Source organism: Periplaneta americana, chromosome 4 (assembly GCF_040183065.1).
Source record: "Periplaneta americana isolate PAMFEO1 chromosome 4, P.americana_PAMFEO1_priV1, whole genome shotgun sequence".
Classification (NCBI taxonomy): domain Eukaryota; kingdom Metazoa; phylum Arthropoda; class Insecta; order Blattodea; family Blattidae; genus Periplaneta; species Periplaneta americana.
Genome location: NC_091120.1, coordinates 33,246,404 through 33,253,457, shown reverse-complemented (window position 1 = coordinate 33,253,457; position 7,054 = coordinate 33,246,404). Strand labels below are relative to the sequence as shown.

General features: G+C 35.7%; 1 protein-coding gene across 1 annotated transcript in view; it reads left to right on the top strand.

Annotated features, from left to right (window-relative positions):
* The first annotated feature begins 1,347 nt into the window (after positions 1 to 1,347).
* Synd (protein kinase C and casein kinase substrate in neurons protein Synd) overlaps positions 1,348 to 7,054 on the top strand; it is a 330,834-nt gene continuing 325,127 nt past the window's right edge. The window contains exon 1 of the mRNA XM_069823135.1: positions 1,348 to 1,464. The gene's annotated coding sequence lies outside the window, so the exon portion shown is untranslated. The remainder of the gene's footprint in view (positions 1,465 to 7,054) is intronic.

Genomic DNA, 7,054 nt, shown 5'->3' with positions numbered 1-7,054 from the left:
ATACTATTGCAAGTGACTATCGCCCATCTCTAAAAAGAATCAGAGGAAACTCATATGGAAGGTGGTAACAAAACCTTACTATAATAATACCTGACAGCAGTTCTGCGCGCGAACGACACTGATGCTGCTACCTAGGCGGCCGGTGTGGAAATACTCGCGAAACAAGCTGTAATCAACTGCATTGTATATTGTTGCTGGGCTAGTTAATAGTTTTATTAATTAGTGCTGTGTTAAAATGTGAGGGTGTATATGTGCTGTTTATAATTCCTACAAAATTACAGCAATATAATTTGCTCCAAATCGTAGGCCACTTTCGATTTCCGAGGGATCATAAAACGTGAGTGAACAACATTCTGTAGTAGACCTAATTCCTTCGTCTTTGTGTTGATAGAAAACCACAAATTAGCTTTTTTATTTAGACCTAATAAATGAATAGAAGTTAAAATGTATCTGAAATTGTAAGGTTTTATCAAATTAAGTTTTATTGTCCACATGTCTTTACTAATTATTACAAGCATCAGATTACTATCAATTTTATCTTTGCAGTTGTCAGCAATGCGTATATAAAGCATTATTGTAAATTCATTACTAATATCAGAATTGATTTTGTCTGACTAAACCAAAGAAAAAATATGTAACAACTAATATACGGAAAGTAATATGAAGTATGCAATATTTCTCATAATATGCAGCTTTGATATAAGATAATAATTTTACATTAAATATTATTCAGCATGTCTGAACTGTTTCATATATTATTCCAAATTAGCAACTCACGTTTTAAACAATAGTCCGAATCCCGCTATGTTAATATTTGTATTTGTGGACGTAATTCCATCCCGCTCCGCTAGATGTCAGGTCCGCGATATTTCGCACTCACGCCAATGCTGCTAGTATACAGCTGTCCGGTATTATTATAGTAAGGTATTTGATCAGAGGAAACTCGTAGGGAAGGTGGTAAGACCAACTGTGAATCCGGAATAGGCTATCCATGTAGTGAAGAAGAAGAAGAAGAAGAAGACGAAGAAATTTCCAATAATCTCCTTTCGGATTTCTATGACTTTCGATTTTTTTTTTAAATCGCAGTAGCTTATATTTTATCATTTTGCTTTTGTGTCATGGATTATGATTTATTTTAGGCTGAGGAAAAAATTACAAAGGCCGTCTCATATTTAGTCATATAGACTTCAAGTTCATCTGAAGCGTTGTGAAGGTCTACAGGGTGAAAAATATCAAATTAACAATGGAATATCGCGTCTTCCTTTGCTCAAAACCGGATCTGTTATCTTTGTAAAAGCCCCTTGCTTACTCATCCTCGCGATAAGAATGCGCCTTGTGGCAGCTCCGACCTTGCCTCGAGCACGAAGTGGTGACCACTCAGTCAGATTGTTGTGTGGTGTACTGGTGTGTGAAGTGTGGACGAAACTGGATTGCATTCTGAAACTCAAGTCATGTTGAGACGAGGTAAGTGCGGGGGTATTGAAGACGTCAATTATGGATGACCTGAATTTACATTTTATTGTATTACAAGTTGATTTTTATCGCATCCTCTTGTACAACCAGGGTCTTAACCTTGTACAACTGTGTATCATACCTTGAAAAATTGTATTGTTCATTTCTAGCCTTGTTAACTTTTCCACTAATTAAAAATAATTTCAATTATTATTTGTTGTATTCATTATTCTCAGAGATGTGCTTTGAGATAATACGCTTATAGTTTCATTATAATTCTTGCATTATGTGTAGGCTACTCGGGTTAAGAAGAGAAACTCCAAGTGAAGGCAGATTTGATATTTCTCTGTGAATAGATTACTTATATCTCCTCTGAAAATCGTTTTTATAGCGTCAGTTGTTTAGACGCAGTCAGATGAAGCCTTTACACTAAAAATATATGATTCGGTCCTTTACAGACCCTATTGTATCGGTATTGGAAAAAACGACACTCAACATATTTCAATCGAGTATGTAATACAGTATGGTATAATAATTGGGGTGAAGTAGCATCATCTGTACTTAATCCATTAATTTTAGTACATAGAAGATTAATAAAACTTCGTCTAACGAAAAATATGGGTTACCCAACAAATTTAATTTATACAGATTTTAAAGTATTAACTATTGAAGAAATTTATAAATATAGTTTACTAACTTACTACCACGGAAATCAATAAAACATACTCGTAAACAGCGTTACCAACTCCAGTTTGCAGAAATACACTAAACGCTTATAAAAACCCGCTAGGTAAATATAGCATAAAACCCACTAGATATTTAGATATGTATTACATATTTAAAAATAGTAATAATAGGCTATAAATAATTATTAAAAACTTAACAAAAAATACAAAAGAAGAGATTCTACATAATTTAATTTTAGTACGTTAATTTACGACGCTTTACCAACATCTTAGGTTATTTAGCGTCTGAATGAGATGAAGGTGATAATGCCGGTGAAATGAGTCCGGGGTCCAGCACCGAAAGTTACCCAGCATTTGCTCATATTGGGCTGAGGGAAAATCCCGGAAAAAACATCAACCAGGTAACTTGCCCCGACCGGGAATCGAACCCGGGCCACCTGGTTTCGCGGCCAGACGCGCTAACCGTTACTCCACAGGTGTGGACTCTACATAATCATTATCTTCTTCTTCTTCTTCTTCCATTTCAGCCGTAGTTGCAGAAGTTGAAGCACATGCAGTTTCTGGTCTGTATATTTTCAATGTTCGGATTTTTTTTTTAAATAATGTGTTCAGGCAAATCAAAATCATGGCAACATTTACCACACCGTCTCAATGCAGTCTTAACTGTCAAAATTGACCGTTATACCTTTTTCCCCATTATATTTATAATTTTGGTTTTAATTATATTCATCTGGCTAAATAGCATTCCTACTTCTGCATTTGACCAGATAGACAGAGCATAGAAAATAAGAATTCAGCTAATTCTTTGGATGGCATCATATCTGAAGCATCTTATGCTGAAAAACTTCACACCAAAAACCACTGTTAAAACATAGTGTGGTGTTTCCACGTGTTATGTATGATTCGGGGCTTGCCTTTTTCTACAGACGAGAGGAATGCTAACAAAGGACAAAGTCCAGTTTAGTTGTTTAAAGAAAAAACAAATTCCCACTCATCTGAGCGCGAAAAGAATTAGATTTCCCACTGCCCACCGTTCAATAATTTTTCCCCACCGACAGAGAGAGAAAAAACTATATTTAAGTTAGTGGGAAAACCACCGTGTTGGCAACACTGCTTGTAAATCTTACGGTCTTACTAATAAAAACTCTATATACAGACGTTTAACTGTTTTATACTTATACAATGAGTAGCTCGTTTATAAGTCTTGTGTAAATTCCTTACTAATAATCACTACATACGTCGTGTATAACAGTATAACTGTTACACAATTACGTCATAGTTTCGTCATTACTTCGTTACGAAAGGTAATAGAATATCTGAGGTTCTCTACTGCATCCGGTAGAGCGCTCTAGTGTTGCGTGTTAAATATCGATAGTACAACTGGCTTAATCGATTACCACACTACATTTTGGTCAAAGAGTACAAGCTACAGCAATATTATTCTAATAATTCAATGATCTTTGGTTTGTTCTTCTGTGGTTACAAGGTAAACATCATCATAAAATGACAGTCGATGCGAACAAATGTTAAACGGGGGGCTATTTTTTCCCTATATACAACGCTTAAACAAGGGGTTTCGTGTATATAACTACTGCAAAGCAATTCCCATTGTATAGTTACAGCCTGTTTATACGTCCATAGCTTATTCACGGTTTATTAGTAACGTTTTCTGTCTCAACTCTGCATAAGTCTCGTATAAAACTATACACGGTTTATTAGTAAGGCTGTTAGTAAACTTTCTTGTCGAAAATGAACCAAGACTGTCAAATTCTGGGTAACTTTCGGTGCTGGACCCCGGACTCATTTCACCGGCATTATCACTTCACCTCATTCAGACGCTAAATAACCAAGTTGTTGATAAAGTGTCGTAAAATAGCCTACTAAAAAAAAGACTGTCAATGCATAGCTTAAGACATATAGAATGTACGTAGAGAGTTATATGGCATTAGCACTGATAGTCATTGTCCAGTAATGATCGGAAAATCACAGTTAAGCTTTGAGCGCTAAGCATTTCAAACTTTCAATAATTGCTTTCCTGAAAAATGTATTCCAAATGACATCCATCATTCTTGCAGTGGACTCTTCATATTTGATGTTGTATTATTGGCTAAGACCACACCGTACACGAGCCTGCTCTTACGGTAGTGGCTAGAAACATTTTCGTTATATAATTTTGAATTTGTACTCACTTTGCTTACTAGCAAAATAAATAAAATAGGATATTTAGCTAAGAGGTGAAATGTGAAATACTAAAAACGCGTGCGTATTTGCTACTTTAAATACATGTAATGTTTTATTACCTACGCACAATCGTATGCCTTCAACTCGTAAGTTCATACTCGCAGTTGCCAGTAATACAAAAATCCGAACAGAGAATTGAAATACTGTACACGGAAGGACTTCCAACGCCAGATGCAGGTCAGAAACCGTAGAATCCAATTTAGAGGGAAAATCCAAGTGTTGTAAGTCTTCTTAATGCACTGTCAGCTTACAGAACAAACCGGAATGCCTCCCCTGCGAAGTCGCTTCAAATGAGAACTGGCGTTTACTACTCACCTTGACCCCGCCGTGCGCCGAGTCACTTGGACTGCAAAAGTGAATGTCACGCAACTGGAATTCGAATCGTGAGCGGTTTATAAATTCGGCTCATTAATCAGGTTTATTCCAACCCCCTCCCCCTCTTCTTGTTAGTATTATTGTCACTGTCGTTTGGGAAAAGTGTAGTAATCACCTTTCACATTGTTAGATCTCCAGAGAAGATAGGGTACAAAAAATAGCAGCATGTTAACTGTAGGTTGCGAAATTAAAACTTCTATATATAAGATTATGGAAAAATTCAGTAGACCCGGCCTTGGTTAGATAGTGCTCACTCAGCTGACGAAGCGCATTGAGTGTACGGAGATATCTCGTATGTTACATGATAGCGTAGGTAGGAGGAAGACAGCTTAACTACAGGGACATCATTTTATTTTTACTAACATTTTTAATATTAATCTGGCTATACCCATGGATTAACGGTTGAGAACCGGAAACACCGTTTGCTACCTCCTTCCACGACTGGTGTTCGATGTTACTGGCGTAAAGTACAAACAAATCACTTTACTAGGTTTAGGAGGGAAGAAAAGTAGTTCATCCATTTACGTAAACTAGGAGATATCGTAATTTTGAGTTTGATAATTTTCATAATACAGTACAGTATTAACAATAAGTGTTTTTACTCACGGACTGAGTTATCCATGCGAACGTATTCATTATGCAGTGTATATTATACTGTCTACAACACACTAGCATACAATATAGAGAATGAAGTTAAATTGAAAAATAATCATAATATGGATATTTAAACACATTTTTGAAAATGGTGGCCGTTCATTTCGATACAGGCCTCAGTTCTTTTGTGCATATTATCGCACTATAGACTATTGCATCTTATTCCAATTACCAGTTTCGTCTTTCGTACTAGTAACTCATGTTGAAATAATTCTATACCTATTATATAAAAGAGTACCTTAATTACTGTAAATTCAATCTTCACCTCTGTCCGACCCGCAGAGATAACATTACTCAGACATGCTATCTACGGTCCGTCCAAGTGGTTATGTCGCAGGATCGTAGAAAGGGGGAAATCACGTGACAGTTAATTACTTTTATTTAAGTTATTTTAAACAGTTGCGGGTAAGGGAAATCAAGATGCGACGTAGGCAAACGGACGACAGTACCTGTGCGAAAATATGATTCAATATTGAAAGCTCTTTCGTCACTGGAAAACGCGAACAAATTTCTGGAACGTACTATACTTACTAATTCAGTACGATTGTGTTTACTACGACCTTAAGGCGACTTTGACTGTATGCTCTTGGTTCTGTGAGAACAGTTGGAAGTTTACTAGTAGTGGGGGTGAAGTACATTCAAAAACTCAGGTACAATAAAAATTGAAGTAAAAATAAAATGATGCCCCTGTACTTTATAAGTACGCACTGTTATTTCTTCATGAAACATTCAAAGTGAGTTTCTACAGTTGGTATGGGCAACTAATTTATACCGTACTTTCGTATTAGGCCTATACAAAGTATAAAAGAGGCAGTATTAGTATTAGATATAAAATGCAATTAACACTGGTTTTAAACTTTCTCCTCAATATCTAAAATTGATTGCTTTTGTTTAAACTAAATTGAATTGAAATAAATAGTTATATAGACTGGGAAATTTTGAAATGAAACCCCGTTATATATGCAAGTCTTAATAACTTAATGACCTATATTTACGGATAGAATAACTTATTTACTAGTTTATTTTTTTAAGGCAGATCAAATCTTTGTTTCCTGTCTTGTAGGAAAATAAGAAGAACGGCTTTCTAAGCTGTGGATATTATTATTATTATTATTATTATTATTATTACTGTTATTATTATTATTATTATTATTATTATTATTATTGTGAAACTTGGACTCTCACTTTGAGAGAGAAACATAGGTTAAGGGTGTTTGAGAATAAGGTGCTTAGGAAAATATTTGGGGCTAAGAGGGATGAAGTTACAGGAGAATGGAGAAAGTTACACAACACAGAACTGCACGCATTGTATACTTCACCTGACATAATTAGGAACATTAAATCCTGACGTTTGAGATGGGCAGGACATGTAGCACGTATGGGCGAATTCAGAAATGCATATAGAGTGTTAGCTGGAAGGCCGGAGGGAAAAAGACCTTTAGGGAGGCCGAGACGTAGATGGGAAGATATTAAAATGGATTTGAGGAAGGTGGGATATGATAATAGGGACTGGATTAACCTTGCTCGGGATAGGGACCAATATCGGGCTTATGTGAGGGCGGCAATGAACCTCCGGGTTCCTTAAAAGCCAGTAAGTTAGTATTATTATTATTATTATTATTATTATTATTATTATTATTGCATAA